This window comes from Crinia signifera, chromosome 4 (assembly GCF_055691185.1).
Source record: "Crinia signifera chromosome 4, ASM5569118v1, whole genome shotgun sequence".
NCBI classification, from domain to species: domain Eukaryota; kingdom Metazoa; phylum Chordata; class Amphibia; order Anura; family Myobatrachidae; genus Crinia; species Crinia signifera.
This window is the reverse complement of record NC_139220.1, coordinates 292,685,328-292,699,933: the sequence shown is the minus strand read 5'-3', so window position 1 is coordinate 292,699,933 and position 14,606 is coordinate 292,685,328. Positions and strand designations below refer to the sequence as shown.

Genomic DNA, 14,606 nt, shown 5'->3' with positions numbered 1-14,606 from the left:
CCATTTGCTGTTTTCGGACCACAAGTCCCAGCATACCTGCCGAGTCCCAGAGCGATAGATAAAAGTGTAGGGCTTAAGACTACATTGCCCAGCATTCCCACTGGCAGGCCCACACTCACAACCCTTTGTCTGGGGGCAGCAGCTGCAGTGCCTGAGAATATGTGACTTGCAGCTGCTAGTCTTGTCTGGGTTCTATGTCCACCCTCCAGCGTGCATGTGCTGGACAGAGATGACACTTTGGGCTGCAGAGGGGTCCTTGTGGCGGGTGGCTGCAGCTGACTTTACAGAGGCAGCGCAGAGCCTGATATGCTCCCGCCGCCGCTGTCAGCTCCCGCCGCTGAAGGAGCTCCGATCACACCAGCGCAAAGCGGGACCTCGGCCGGCTCTGAGAGGCACAGGCTGCGGCAGTCAGCAGCATGGGGGTGTGAGGAGAGCGCACTGGATGTCCCGACCCGTGCTGGGACCATTTACACTGGCCTCTACACGGGTCCTAGCCGTGTTCCACCAAGGTCAGGACCTGTGTAGAGGTCCCGTGTAAATGGACACGGTTCGACCCCATTTACACCGCCGGTGATCCGGGTCTGACCCGCCACTGACCCGGATTTTCCGGCGGTGTAAAAGGGGTATAACTGGACAGTCCTCTTGAATGCTGTTATGTGGACCTAGGTTGTTATGCAGCACGGTTTGCTGAGTAGTGGTACCATGCATCAGTCACGATGCGGCACAATCCGCTAGAGCAGGCCTGGCCAACCTGTGGCTCTCCAGATGTTGTCAAGCTACAAATCCCATCATGCCTTGCCACAGTTTTGCTATAAGGTAGTGTTAAAACTGTGGCAAGGCATGCTGGGATTTGTAGTTTCACAACATCTGGAGAGCCACAAGTTGGCCTGTCCTGCGCTAGAGGGTGGTCGTGGAAATGAACTCTGAAATGTACGCAGGGGGCTGTGTGTTCATGCACCCCAGATTCGTCCCATAATCAGGACCATGAATGTGTTAAGTGTCTCAAATGTGTCTACCAGCTACGTTATCACAAATAAAATGGATTCTTGTTATTGTTGAAAGAAGGTAGTTGTTCAAAATGCAAAACTAAGTTGATTCTGTTAAGTAAAGCAGCCAAGACTTGTAAGTTACTTCAAATGGAGAAAATAAATAATGTTATAATTTTTAATTATTATGAAAACTAGAACCAATTCAGCTATAGTGAAGATCTAATGCAAAACTAGAACCTGCAAGTACATGCAATCTGAACTTAAATCTTGAAAAAAAAAATGTTTTTGGTCCCCATTGAAATTATTGAAAAATTATAAAATTCAATTATTTTCTCCATTTAAAGTACCTTACTAGTCTAGCCTGCTTAACTTAATAGAATTGACTTTGTTTTTTAACAACTACCTTCTTTCAACAATAACAATCATTTGTTTTATTTGTGATAACATAGCTGGTAGTCATGTTTGAGACACATAACACATTCATATCTCCTCACTAACGCTGGTAGCAGACATATGCAAAATCCCAAAAACTAGAAACCTATTTAAAATAAGCATGGCATATTCAAGATCAGGAGCACAAATTTAATGGAATTGGACTCTTAAATCCTTGGCAACAGATTCACTGTTCCCTAGTGTAATCTTAATCACAACTGTGGTACTCTAGACCAGTGGTTCTCAACCTCAGTCCTCAAGGACCCCCAACAGTGCACATTTTCCAAGTCATTCAGCAGGTGCACAGGTGTACTCATTACTCACTGACACATTTTAAAAGATCCACAGGTGGAGTTAATTATTTCACCTGTGATACTGTGTGGAGACCTGAAAAACGTGAACTGTTGGGGGTACTTGAGGACTGAGGTGGAGAACCACTGCTCTAGACCAGTGGTTCTCAAACTCTGTCCTCAGGACCCCACACAGTGCATATTTTGCAGGTCTCCGCACAGAATCAAGTGAAATAATTAACTCCCCCTGTGGATCTTTTAAAAGATGAGTGTACTCAGTAATGATTGCACCGTTTGGGTGACCTGGAAAGCGTGAACTGTGTGAGGTCCTAAGGACTGAGTTTGAGAACCACTGCTCTAGACTAACCTCCTATTTTCAAATATATTGATGTGCTAGGACAGGATTTTCATCAGCCCCTTTGACCTAAATACCTCCCACCTACTCTGTTCCCACTTCTACTCTATGCATTTGCTCCCACTTACAAGTCAGCCAAAAAGCTTATATCAGTTTCTGTAGTGTAGTGGTTATCACGTTCGCCTAACACGCGAAAGGTCCCCGGTTCGAGACCGGGCAGAAACAGTTTTACTTCTTGTAAAAAAAACATTTGCTAAATTATTTTAGATGCAGTTGAGCATTTAGAAAACTGGCTATAGCCAGTAATAAATAAAAAAAATTCCCAAGGCAAAATATTCAAATTTTAGTGTTTTTTTTTTTTTTTAATTTTCAAAATGTCATCCATGGGAATATACTGTAGTAAAGGAAAAAAACCTCTATGATCATAATACTACATACCAAAACCACATGAATGAAAGCAATTTCACCTTTATGAGACCTGGAAGCAGAGTGTCACAGCAGAAGCGTGCTGGGCCCATAACCCAGAGGTCGATGGATTGAAACCATCCTCTGCTATGTTGTTTTGAGTGACATTTTTATTAAGAAGCAAAATGTATTTGTTCACTAAAATGTACCTCTACTGTGTTATGGTGTGTACACACGGGGGCGATATGCCGTGCTATGCGAGTCCCGATGCGATCAGATCGCATCGGGACTCGCATCGCACAGCATGCTAGAGTGGCACAATTTAGGCTATATTGTGCAGATCTGCACTATATAGTCTTGCCTGCCCTCTCCATTTCATTGCCGATTTGCGCTCACACGGGAGCTGTTCTTAGTTGGCGGAATTATAAGTAATTCCGTTTTGGAAATATTGAGTTTGAGTTGGCGAGAAGACATCCAAGATGAGATGGCAGAGAGACATTCAGAGACTCGACCCAAAACCACTGGTGACAACTCTGGGGTTTCAGAATCATCCGCATATAAGTGATACTGAAATCCGAAAGAGCTGATTAGTTTGCCAAGAGAGGAAGTATAGATTGAGGAAAGCAGAGGACCTAAGACTGAGCCTTGTGGAACTCCAACTGACAGAGGTAATGAAGAGGAAGTAGAGTCAGAGGAGCGAACATTGAAAGAGCGATCAGATAGGTAAGATGTGAACCAGGAAAGTAAATGTATCATTAAGACCTAGAGAGTGTAGTGTTTGTAAGAGAAGAGTGTGATCAACAGTGTTAAACACAGGAGAAAAATCTAGAAGAGTAAGTAGTGAGTAATGGCCTTTAGACTTAGCAGTTACAAGATCATTCACCACTTTAGTTAGTGTTCTGCGCCAACTTCTGCTCTATACAATTGTTCCCACTTACAAGAAAGCCAAAGAAGTGGTGTCAGTTTCTGTAGTGTAGTGGTTATCACGTTCGCCTAACACGCGAAAGGTCCCCGGTTAGTAAAACTAAATTTGCTAAATGTACAGTTGGGGATACAGTTGGGGATATTGAAAAATGGTTATAGATCAATATTCGGTTCATATAGCCAGTAATAAAAAAAGTACCAAGACAGGCTAAGGGGCAGATTTATTAAGCTTGGCGAAGAGATAAACTGGAGATAAAGCGGAAAAAAAGGTAAAAGGAGATAAAGCACCAGCCAATCAGCTGTGTTTAAAAAAGACAGTTGGGAGTTGATTGGCTGGTGCTTTATCTCCTTTTACCTTTTCTCTGCTTTATCTCCAGTTTATCTCTTCTCCAAGCTTAATAAATCTGCCCCTAAATCTCCTAAATATTCTAATTTCAGTGTTTTATTTCAACAAAATGTCATAAATTGGGAATATAATGAAGGAAAATAAAAATATCTATATAATCATAATATTGCGTTACAGAACCACATGAATGAAAGCAATTTCATCGGTACAAGACATGGAAGCAGAGTGGCGCAGCGGAAGCGTGCTGGGCCCATAACCCAGAGGTCGATGGATCGAAACCATCCTCTGCTAGTTTCTTTTGGGTGAGATTATTATTTAGCAACAAAAAGTATTTGTTTACTAAAATGTACTTCTACAGTACAAGAACTGTACTCCATTGCACTTTTTAAATTATGAACAAAAAAGTAATAAAACTAGACTGTTAATAACTCATTTTTAAAAAAACGTATTGCATGTAAATTTTTAGTAGTTCACTCTTTGGCTCAATTCAATTAACTCACCCCAGCATGTAAATGTGGGGAGTTGCTATCCCAACATCATAGAAAAGCAGGCAAATCAGAAGAACTCACCCCACTTGCTGTCCAATTACAACCCAGATTAATGATTTTTTGGGTACACTGTCCTATAGTGCTCCAAACATAAATATGTGCCTCTAGTGGTACCATAAATGCAGCATATAGCTGAATGGGAGTATGAATATTGCATACAATTGAATAGACCCCACACAATTTATACCAATGTCCTCTCTCAAATGATATTCTGCTGCACTTGTTTGATGTATCAGAAATGTTTTGAAGTAGTTACAAGTGTCAGCAGCGACATCTTGTGTTGTTTATAGAAATAACAATTTTTATTGACTTTTGTTCCAGAAAATAATGGCTTACATTTATATATACAGAGGCATAAAGACCAGAGATAATGGATACACCTGCTTTTGGGCTCCAAGCCCCAAAGGAGCACCTGCATGTACTGCAGCACCTGTGTCGGTCACAGCAGGATCAAAGTGTGATTACTGCTTTTCTTACAGAGCTCTATGGCGCAACCACTGCTGCTGCATAGTTAATAATCTCTTTCCCAAGAACCCTGCAACCACCTGCACTAGGGAACAGGATGTATCCTGACTGGTACTCCTCAGCCTGTGCTGTAACAAGTGACAAACCCACCGCTGATACTGATCTATGAGATGGGACCCACTGGTGAACTCTGATTCTTTATGCTGTAGGCGGCTGAATCTCATGAGTCTGACCCTGACCCATCAGTTATTGTCATTCAGCATAGTTGGAAACCCGACAATTTAATGCAGGCTGTAGACCATGTAGTATTTGTTATACATTTTGTATAAAGCAGGGTGCATGAATGTGGATGAATGTGTTATTTGTCTCAAATGTGACTAACAGCTATGTTATTACAAATAAAACTAATTTTTGTTATTGTCGAAAGAAGGTAGTTTTTCAAAATATGGCCAAGACTAGTAAGGTACTTCAAAGTTCAAATGGAGAAAATAAATAATTTTATAATTTTTCATTATTATGAAAACTGAAGCAAATTCAGCTATAGTGAAGATCTAAGGCAAAAATAAAACCATTGTAATTAATGAAAAAATTATCAAATTCAATTATTGGTACTTGTGGACAATCACGGCTCCCACGATGTGCATCGTATAGCAAAAAATCGCATCGCATGCGATTTGATCGCATGCGTTTTTTAACAGAAAAGCATCCAAATGCATTGAAATTAATATCAAACATGTTCAATGGCCCCCAAATGTCATTTTTGAGGCTGTACCAACCCCACTATCAACACGAACCCGAAGCATGGCGAGCGCAGCGAGCCCGCGAGGGGCGGCGGTACGCGTCCTACGACCTTTTCATACCCCCACTATCCACGTCGGCGTGGAGTTGAGAATAGAAAGTGTGGCGAGCGCAGCGAGGGGACGCGGATACCTTCACAGGTATCCGCGTCCCCTCGCGGGCTTCACAGGTGTCCGCGGCCGCTGCGCTCGCCACACTTTCTATTCTCAACTCCACGCCGACGTGGATAGTGGGGGTATGAAAAGGTCGTACCGCCACCCCTCGCGGGCTCGCTGCGCTCGCCATGCTTCGGGTTCGCGTTGATAGTGGGGGTGGTACAGCCTCAAAAATGACATTTGGGGGTCATTGAACATGTTTGATACTAATTTCAATGCATTTGGATGCTTTTCTGTTAAAAAAACGCATGCGATCGCATGCGATTTTGTAAAAATTCGTTAAAAACTGCAAAAAGCGTATCCAATCGCATGCCACTATATATGGCATGCGATGGAATGCGATGGGAGCCGTGATACTCCACAAGTACCCAATTATTTTCTCCATTTAAATTATCTTACGAGTCTAGGCTGCTTAACTTAACAGAATCAACTTAGTTTTGCTTTTTTAACAATGACCTTCTGTTAACAATAACAAGAATTTATTTTATTTGTTATTACATCACTGGTAGTCACGTTTGAGGCACATAAATTCATATCCTCTAACTAACGCTGGGAGGAGTCATATGCAAATCTCAAAAACTAGAGCCAATTGAAAATAAGAATGACATATTCATGATCAGGAGCAAACAATTAATGAAAATTGACTCTTAAGTCCCTGGCAACAGATTGACTGTTCCCCAGTGTAATCTTAACCACAACTGTGGTACTGTAGACTGACCCGTTATCTTCAAATGCATTGATGTCACAGAATAGAATTTCCATCTGCCCCATTGACCTAAATACCTCCCACCTCCTCTGCTCCTACTTCTGCACTAAACTTGTGCTTCCACTTACAATACACAAAACCAGATGCTATCAGTTTCTGTAGTGTAGTGGTTATCACGTTCGCCTAACACGCGAAAGGTCCCCGGTTCGAGACCGGGCAGAAACACTTTTTCTTTTTGTATTACATACAAACAATGTCTAAATATTTTATTGTACAGATGCATCCTCATACACCATCAGATTTTATTTATCAATCAGTGGCTCTGTGAGCTTCTGGCCATGCCCCCAGCCCCTCTGCCTACAGAAATAGATGCTGTGCACATGCTCAAAGCGTCTTTTCACCGCTGCTCAACAGGTGAAAGGGGGGACTCCCAACTGCCACTGCCAGCCCTGGGTGGGACATATAAACATCCCAAAAAAAAGGTACTTACCATGGAAAGTGGGACAGTTGGGATGTATGTGAATAGAGTCTGTCCAATGGGTCAGCAAGGATAAAAGTAATCGCTAATTCAGTCACTTTGCTTCTGGGCTACTGCACTGTTTTTGGATCTTCCTCCTGAAAACTTTAGTCAAATGCATTTTATTATTATTATTTTATTTATAAGGCGCCAGAAGTGTTTTGCAGCACCGTACAAAGGAACAGTACAGGGAGACATACTTAACATTACATAAAATAAATAACAAAAATAGAGAACAGGTAAAAAGAACGCCACAATTCAATACATATTAAAGCATAAATGTAAGTAGTGAGGACTTGATCAATGTGCACCAGGGGTGCATGGTCTTAAGGCCCCCCATACATTAGTCCGACTTGTCCTAGGTACAAGTCGGACCTGATTTTCCCTGCAGCTCCCCCGGAGGGGGACACACGATTAGGCCCTTTGAGTGCCAAGTTTTGCATATGATAAATCGCATGGATAGAGACGGCTAATAGAGAGCCAGGGGGAAGCTGCGTAGGGAGCCAGGCAGGTGAGGAAGCTGTTGCGGTGCCTGCGGTAGCAGGGCGCTGGGCAGAAGAAGATGCTGGATGGCTGCCGGGTAGCGGCGGGAGGAGCAGAGAATTTGAAAAAAAAAACTGCCCATATAGATGGATAGGAAGCCATTGATTGGCTGAGACCTCTGTCAGCCAATCGCTGATACAGATGAATAGAGAGGTCTCAGCCAATCAATGGCTTTCTAGTCATCCGTAAGTTCTCTGCTCCTCCCGCCGCTGCCCGGCAGCCAGCATCTTCTACTGCCCTGCAGGAGCGTAGCTAGGGTGGAGCCGGCGGAGCACCAGCTCCGGGCGCCGACATGTCACCTGGCGCCGGAGCTCTGCCGCCGGCTCCCCCCGCTGCCGTGGATCCCCATTGTGCCTGTGTAGGGGGGCGGAACAAGGAGCCCACATTAGCTGTGGAGAGATGTGCCTGGTCCCTGGAGAGGAAGAAGAAGCCCGGGGTCTGGGGTCAGCGCGACGAGGAGGAGAAGGAGAGTGAAGCTGCATGGCGAGGGGCAGGAGGAGAAAGAGCAGCAGCGTGGCCAGCAGCGCGTGGGAGCAGAGCAGAGAGAGGACAGAGCGGAGATTGACAGATCCAGTCCCCGGCACCCGACAGCAGCGCCCGATACCCGGCAGCCGCATCACCGCACCAGTCCACGGCACCTGGCTGCCGGGTATCAGGCGCTGCTGTCGGGTGCCGGGGACTGGAGCTGTCAATCTCCGCTCCGTCCTATCTCTGCTCCCACGCGCTGCTGGCCACGCTGCTGCTTTTCCCCCTCCTGCCCCTCGCCATGCAGCTTCACTCTCCTCGTTACACTGACCCCGACCCCGGGCTTCCTCTCCAGGGACCAGGTACTTCTCCTCTCCACGGCCAATGTGGCCTCCTTGTTCCGCAAGTCCTGGTGGCCGCAAGTCCTGGTGGCCTCAGGAAAGAAGGAGAGCCCAGGCCCTGCATCAAGCCTATGTACAATTGAAAGAGGATTGATACTCAAGAGAGAGTATCAAAAAAGAAACTCCCGGGTGGGGCACAACCTTCTAGGATATGTGTAACAGTTTAAAATATCAACTTTATTATTACTAAAATTGATCCTTTGGGTAGATCAAATGACGAACATAAGACAAGAACATACAGATAACATGAATAATAGTATACAATTTGAGAAAAGTAGTGAAAATATATTGTAGAAGTCTGAGAAGAGGACTATATTGCCTCTGTCTTTGGTATCACACGAATATCAATATATTTGTGTGAGAAATTCTTTTCAGACTAGGCACGTCTTCACTTGACCAACAATTGGTTAACACGTCAAAAATATCAAGATAAATATCATATTGAGTAAAAAAGGGGGCTAACTGTCAAACAGCACACGTTTATCTGGTGAATATATTTTCACTTGAATTTAACTGCAGAGTAATAACTAATATAAAGATGGGGGCAGTGGTGAAGTACCTGGGCTGTATATACTCGCGGGGTGGCTGCTGTCTGTGCTTACGGTAAGCCACCGTAAGCACAGACAGCAGCCACCCCGCGAGTATATACAGCCCAGGTACTTCACCACTGCCCCCATCTTTATATTAGTTATTACTCTGCAGTTAAATTCAAGTGAAAATATATTCACCAGATAAACGTGTGCTGTTTGACAGTTAGCCCCCTTTTTTACTCAATATGATATTTATCTTGATATTTTTGACGTGTTAACCAATTGTTGGTCAAGTGAAGACGTGCCTAGTCTGAAAAGAATTTCTCACACAAATATATTGATATTCGTGTGATACCAAAGACAGAGGCAATATAGTCCTCTTCTCAGACTTCTACAATATATTTTCACTACTTTTCTCAAATTGTATACTATTATTCATGTTATCTGTATGTTCTTGTCTTATGTTCGTCATTTGATCCACCCAAAGGATCAATTTTAGTAATAATAAAGTTGATATTTTAAACTGTTACACATATCCTAGAAGGTTGTGCCCCACCCGGGAGTTTCTTTTTTGATACTCTCTCTTGAGTATCAATCCTCTTTCAATTGTACTTACCTTACTCCCTGGGAGCACCTCCTCAACAATACTGTATATTTTAATTTATACGTTGATTGGAGCAAACCTTCTAACCCCATAGCAAATTAGTCCTGTGCCCTTGGCCCTCATCCCCTTCCCCTTTTCCCTGAGCTACAATCAAGCCTATGTACCCAGCACCTGGCCGCAGTACCCAGTGTCGCCTGGGCAACAGCCAGAGCGGCAGGGAGCCAGCACCTACCTGGCCACAGCAACTGACCCCCCACAGCAGCACCCCACATCAGGCAGCGACCAGTGATGGCCCCCAGCATCCGGTGGCACAGAATAGGAAGGTCTGGAACCAGACCACCCCAGACACCAGCCCAGGGCACGTGAGTTGGCCAGTGTGGCCCTATCTCCAAGGGTACCCAGAGGAACACAGGCAGGACTAATCCTTAACCCCATCTGTGCCTTTTACTAGGAGAGGGGAGATTTTCACCCTCATTTTTTACCGCATTATTTATTGAGCATCTTTATTCAATTTTTTAGCACAGTGTTAACCCCGTGCACGTCTGTGGGGACAGTTAAAACCCGGCGAGTGCTCTCACTGCGCATGCGCCGGTTTGGGACGCAGCAACATGACGACGGCGGCGCCAAACATGCACTTGCTCCGGGCACCGTGGAACCAACCTACACCACTGCTGCCCTGCGCCCTGCTCCCACTGGCACTTCTGAATGCAACAGCTTCCTCGCCTGCCTGGCTCCCTATGCAGCCTCCTCCTGCTACCTCCGCCTGGCTATCTATTAGCCGGCATCCCCCACCCACTGCCATCCCCCGCACAGCTCCGGGGCTGGGCGCTGCACATAAGATTTAGCAGATGGGATCCGAATAGGGTGAAAGCGTGCCCAAATCGCATAGTGAATGGAGGCCTTTAGAGGGTGTGTGACTGGCCCACGGAAGTTTCCCCAGCAGGCCCCCCCCCTCCCCTGGACATCTGCTTGGGCATCACGGATCTGGTTATGGTATAAAACATCTTCAGTGGCTAGGTCTACAATCATATGGTCGACCACTAATGTTTGACAGTCACAAGGTCGACAGGGTCAATGGTCTACTTTGGAAAGGTCAACAGGGTCCTAAGTTCGATAGTCAAAAGGTCGACAGGGTCAAAAGTCGACATGGTTGAAATGACAATATCAAAAAGGTCGACATGGTTAAAATGTCAACATGATTTAAAAAAATGTTTTTAGGGTGTCTATGTCGACATGGACACTGTCTAAGTGTCATATGTCCTCTCGCATGGCTCGCTGCTCTCGGCACACTATTTTATTTTCCCTCCATGCCCTAGTGGACGGTTAGGTATGAAATACTGCCTGTCGACACATTTCGGCTGAAAATTTAGTAAAAAATGCTAGTTGACCTTTTTCTGGTCAACCTAATGCCTGTCGACCTTTAAACCCTGACAACTTTTTTACTGTCGTCCATTAGACCCTGTTGACCTATTGTCTGTTGACCTTTAAATCCTGTCGACCTTTTGACTGTCAACCATTTGTGGCCGTCCATATCAGGGGCAAACGCAGGATTTTCAGAAGGGGGTTTCCAGAGGGGCGGAGCAAAGCACGGAGATGGACACTTAGGTGACCCAGTATATGCCGGGTCAGTTAAATGTATATAAGTAATAATAATAATATATATATTTATATATATATATACACATACAGGGGCGTCAACAGCAGTGTAGACCCCTGGGCATAGCAATGTATTGGGGCCCCTACTGATCCTCCAGCAGTAGGGGTGGGGGAAGCTTTGATGTCCCGCGGGTGGTAGGGGGTATAACAGCTCAGCATGTAGGGCCTGGATCAGTAATTTCCACTAATTACCCCTTTACTGCACAGATGGTGGGAGGGGGGCATTGGGCTGAATGAAGGGGCCCTGATACATCATTTTCAGGGTGGTAGAGTATGTTTAATACGCAGTGGAGGGGTGTGTACTGGAGTGGGCTTATTATTCACAATTTTCTGGTAGGAGGACAGCTTGCTTGACTGCAGATATCTCCACTTCCCAGAAATAGATTTCTTAGATTTTAATGGAAGTAAAAACTAGAGAATCCCACCTACCAAATGGTATTGGGGTCTAGGGGATCAAAGTTCAGGAGGCAGAGCAATCTGCCAATGAGAATATAAAACTACATACCAGGTGTGTGGAGCTGGAGCAGTAACCAGCTGCTGGAAGGCTGATATCTCTGGTTCTGGAAACAGTAGAGACAAACTACTAGTGTCCCTCAAAGGGGGAGAGTCCCAGCTTTTGGAATATACCCTCAGAAAAACTCTAAGTCAGACAGTACCTGAAATATCTGACTGGGAAGAGCAATTAACAGGGTTGGATGGGGACCACTGCTTTGAAGTCAGATATCTCCGGTTCCCAAGGGCCGATTTTTAAAATTCTTATACCTATAGAAAGAGGGGACCCTCAGCTTTCAGCCTAGGGCCCTTAGACTCCTGAGGGGTTTCTGGGTACTCAGAACCCCCCCCTGCGTGCGCTACTGCATATGACTTTCTATCATGAGTCAGTCTATGATCAGTCCAGATACCCATGGATCTACTGGCCCAGGGGGAAACCGGAAGCAGGACTCACAGTCCTCAGATAGGCAGGTCCTGGCAGCCAGGGTGGGCATTGTGCACTGTAATAGTACTTCTACTGCCCGTTTACATGGAGCATCATTGCTCTGGCAGCACATGTCCCTGTCAACTGCAGTGGTGCTACTGACGGCAGGTATATGGATTTAGGCTACTGGGATGCCTGGTATGAGGAAATACACCTCCCCGAGGGACATAAGTGGTTTGGGGGTTACCAGGACTTTGCACAGACATTGTGCCACAATGATTGTGGTGTGCCTGTGCCCACCTGACACACCCATAGGCGCACACCTATGACCCATACTTGCCTAATTTTGAAAACTAGTTTCAGGGAGATTATAGCAGGTGGTAGAATTTTGCACAGCGCCCCATTGAGGGGCGTGTCATACTCCACTCATAGAGCATGTCTAGTTCCATATATGGAGAGATTGTGAAAAGAGATTGTGAACGTAACACCTAGAAGCATGGGTGTGTACTGCTACATCTGAGAGGAATCTTTTAAAATGACTTGTATCCAAATGTAGATGAGCTACTATACTTGTTAAAGTGCTGGGAAATGGTGCTGATGATTCAATGTAAATGTATCTATCTCTCATTCCTTTTTTCCCAAAAAATGTAACAGTGTAATGCGGACTAGGGTAAATGAGGGAGATTGCTGCTATTTCAGGGAGTCTCCTGCAGAATGCAGGAGGGTAGGCAACTATGATATGACCCTGATTCTTCATGCTGCAGGTGGCTGAATCTAATGAGTCTGACCCTGACCCATCAGTCATTGTCATATAATTCAGCTATATTGATGATCTAATGTGAAAATAGGCCCTGCGAGTGCTTGCAAATCAATTTTAAATCCTTGGCAAGAAAAAAATATATACTTTTTTATTCCCCAGTGGACATTATCAAAAATTATACAATTTAATAATTTTCTCCATTTAAAGTACCTTACTAGTCTAGGCCACTTTACTTTATTAAAATTTTCTCACTAATGCTCGGAGAAGACATTTGCATATCTCAAAAACCAGCATAGCATATTCATGATCAGGAGCACACAATTACCGTATTTATCGGCGTATAACACGCACAGGCGTATAACACGCACCTTCATTTTAAAAGGGAAATCTCAGGAAAAAGTAAAATTTTCACCTGTCCGAGGCCGCAGGCTGTGTGCCACTCATTGGGCTCCTCCGGGATAGTCCTCACCTCAGCTAACTACCATGTTGGTGTAACTCCGGCTAAATGTCCCGCAGCATCACAGGGAAGCTGCCCGTCCCACCGGAGGGGTCTGCAGCCCGAACAGCAGCTCATAGGCTCCGCCACACGCAGGGGCCGCACACCGAAACTTTCCAGCTCAGCAAAACAAGGCTCCTTCCCGTCTCTTGCTGCCGGCACTCCGCTGCTGCTGCTGCTGCTGGGGCGCTCCGTGCCAGCACCTCTCCGGGACTCATCCTGCACACGGCGCAGGCGCACGGAACTCACGTCACTAGCCCTTGAGAGAAACGCGAGATTTGGCTGGCGCATGCGCCGTTCGCTCATAGGAAGTGGCAACGCTCCCGGTGCGATAGGTTATGCTACGCATGCGCCGACCGGTGGGATGGACATACTAGAGCAGCCTTTACATACTGGTCCTGTTCCCACTGAAGCTCTATGGGCGAAGTCTGGTGTGGTGCTGGAGCGGGTGCATGCGGGGGGACAGGCGGCTATATCGACGTATAACACGCACATATCGGCGTATAACACGCACCCATCTTTTCCCCCTATTTTCAGGGGGAAAAAAGTGCGTGTTATACGCCGATAAATACGGTAATCAAAATCAATTCTTAAATCCCTGGCAACAGATTGACTGTTCACTGCTATAATCTGACCCACAACTGTGGTGCTCTAGAATGACCTGCTACCTTTAAAAACATTGCTGTAATAGAATATAATTTTCATCTGTCCCTTTGACCCAAATACCCCCACTTCCTAATTTTCCACTTCCTAATTTCCCACTTCCAGTCCACTTTTGTTGAGACGTACAAGACATAACTAATATTGCCATCAGTTTCTGTAGTGTAGTGGTTATCACGTTCGCCTAACACGCGAAAGGTCCCCGGTTCGAGACCGGGCAGAAACACTTTTTGTATTGCAAACAAACATTTGATGAATAGATATTTTTACAGATACCTCCTCATACACCTAAGGATAAATTTACTAATGCTTCTAAAAAGAAAAAATACATGTGACCCATAGCAACCAATCAGATTCTGTTTTTCATTTCTCTTTTGCAGCCCATTTTTATAAGCGTTATTAAGCCATGTGTGCCAAGATGCCTGTTATGAGCCATACTGAGCACATTTTTGCATCTTTTCATGTCTAAAAATTCATCTTATTCACTAATGGATGTGACAAGCTGCTTCATGTGACTGAATAGATGGGTTAGGACACAAAAGTGTCCTAGGAGGGTGCCTGAAAGGAGTGGATTTGCTGAAGCAGCGGTTTCTAGATTGGGAAGTCAAGCCCAAATAGTATAGGATGTGAAAAAAGAGGGGGTGA

At 45.1% G+C, this 14,606-nt stretch overlaps 3 non-coding genes across 3 annotated transcripts; all 3 read left to right on the top strand.

The window, feature by feature from the left end:
• The first annotated feature begins 2,218 nt into the window (after positions 1-2,218).
• Positions 2,219-2,291, top strand: TRNAV-AAC (transfer RNA valine (anticodon AAC)). Its single transcript has one exon. It is a non-coding gene; the product is annotated as a tRNA-Val (tRNA).
• A 4,274-nt stretch (positions 2,292-6,565) lies between these two features.
• TRNAV-AAC (transfer RNA valine (anticodon AAC)) lies at positions 6,566-6,638 on the top strand. The gene has a single exon. It is a non-coding gene; the product is annotated as a tRNA-Val (tRNA).
• A 7,476-nt stretch (positions 6,639-14,114) lies between these two features.
• TRNAV-AAC (transfer RNA valine (anticodon AAC)) lies at positions 14,115-14,187 on the top strand. The gene has a single exon. It is a non-coding gene; the product is annotated as a tRNA-Val (tRNA).
• The last annotated feature ends 419 nt before the right edge of the window (positions 14,188-14,606 follow it).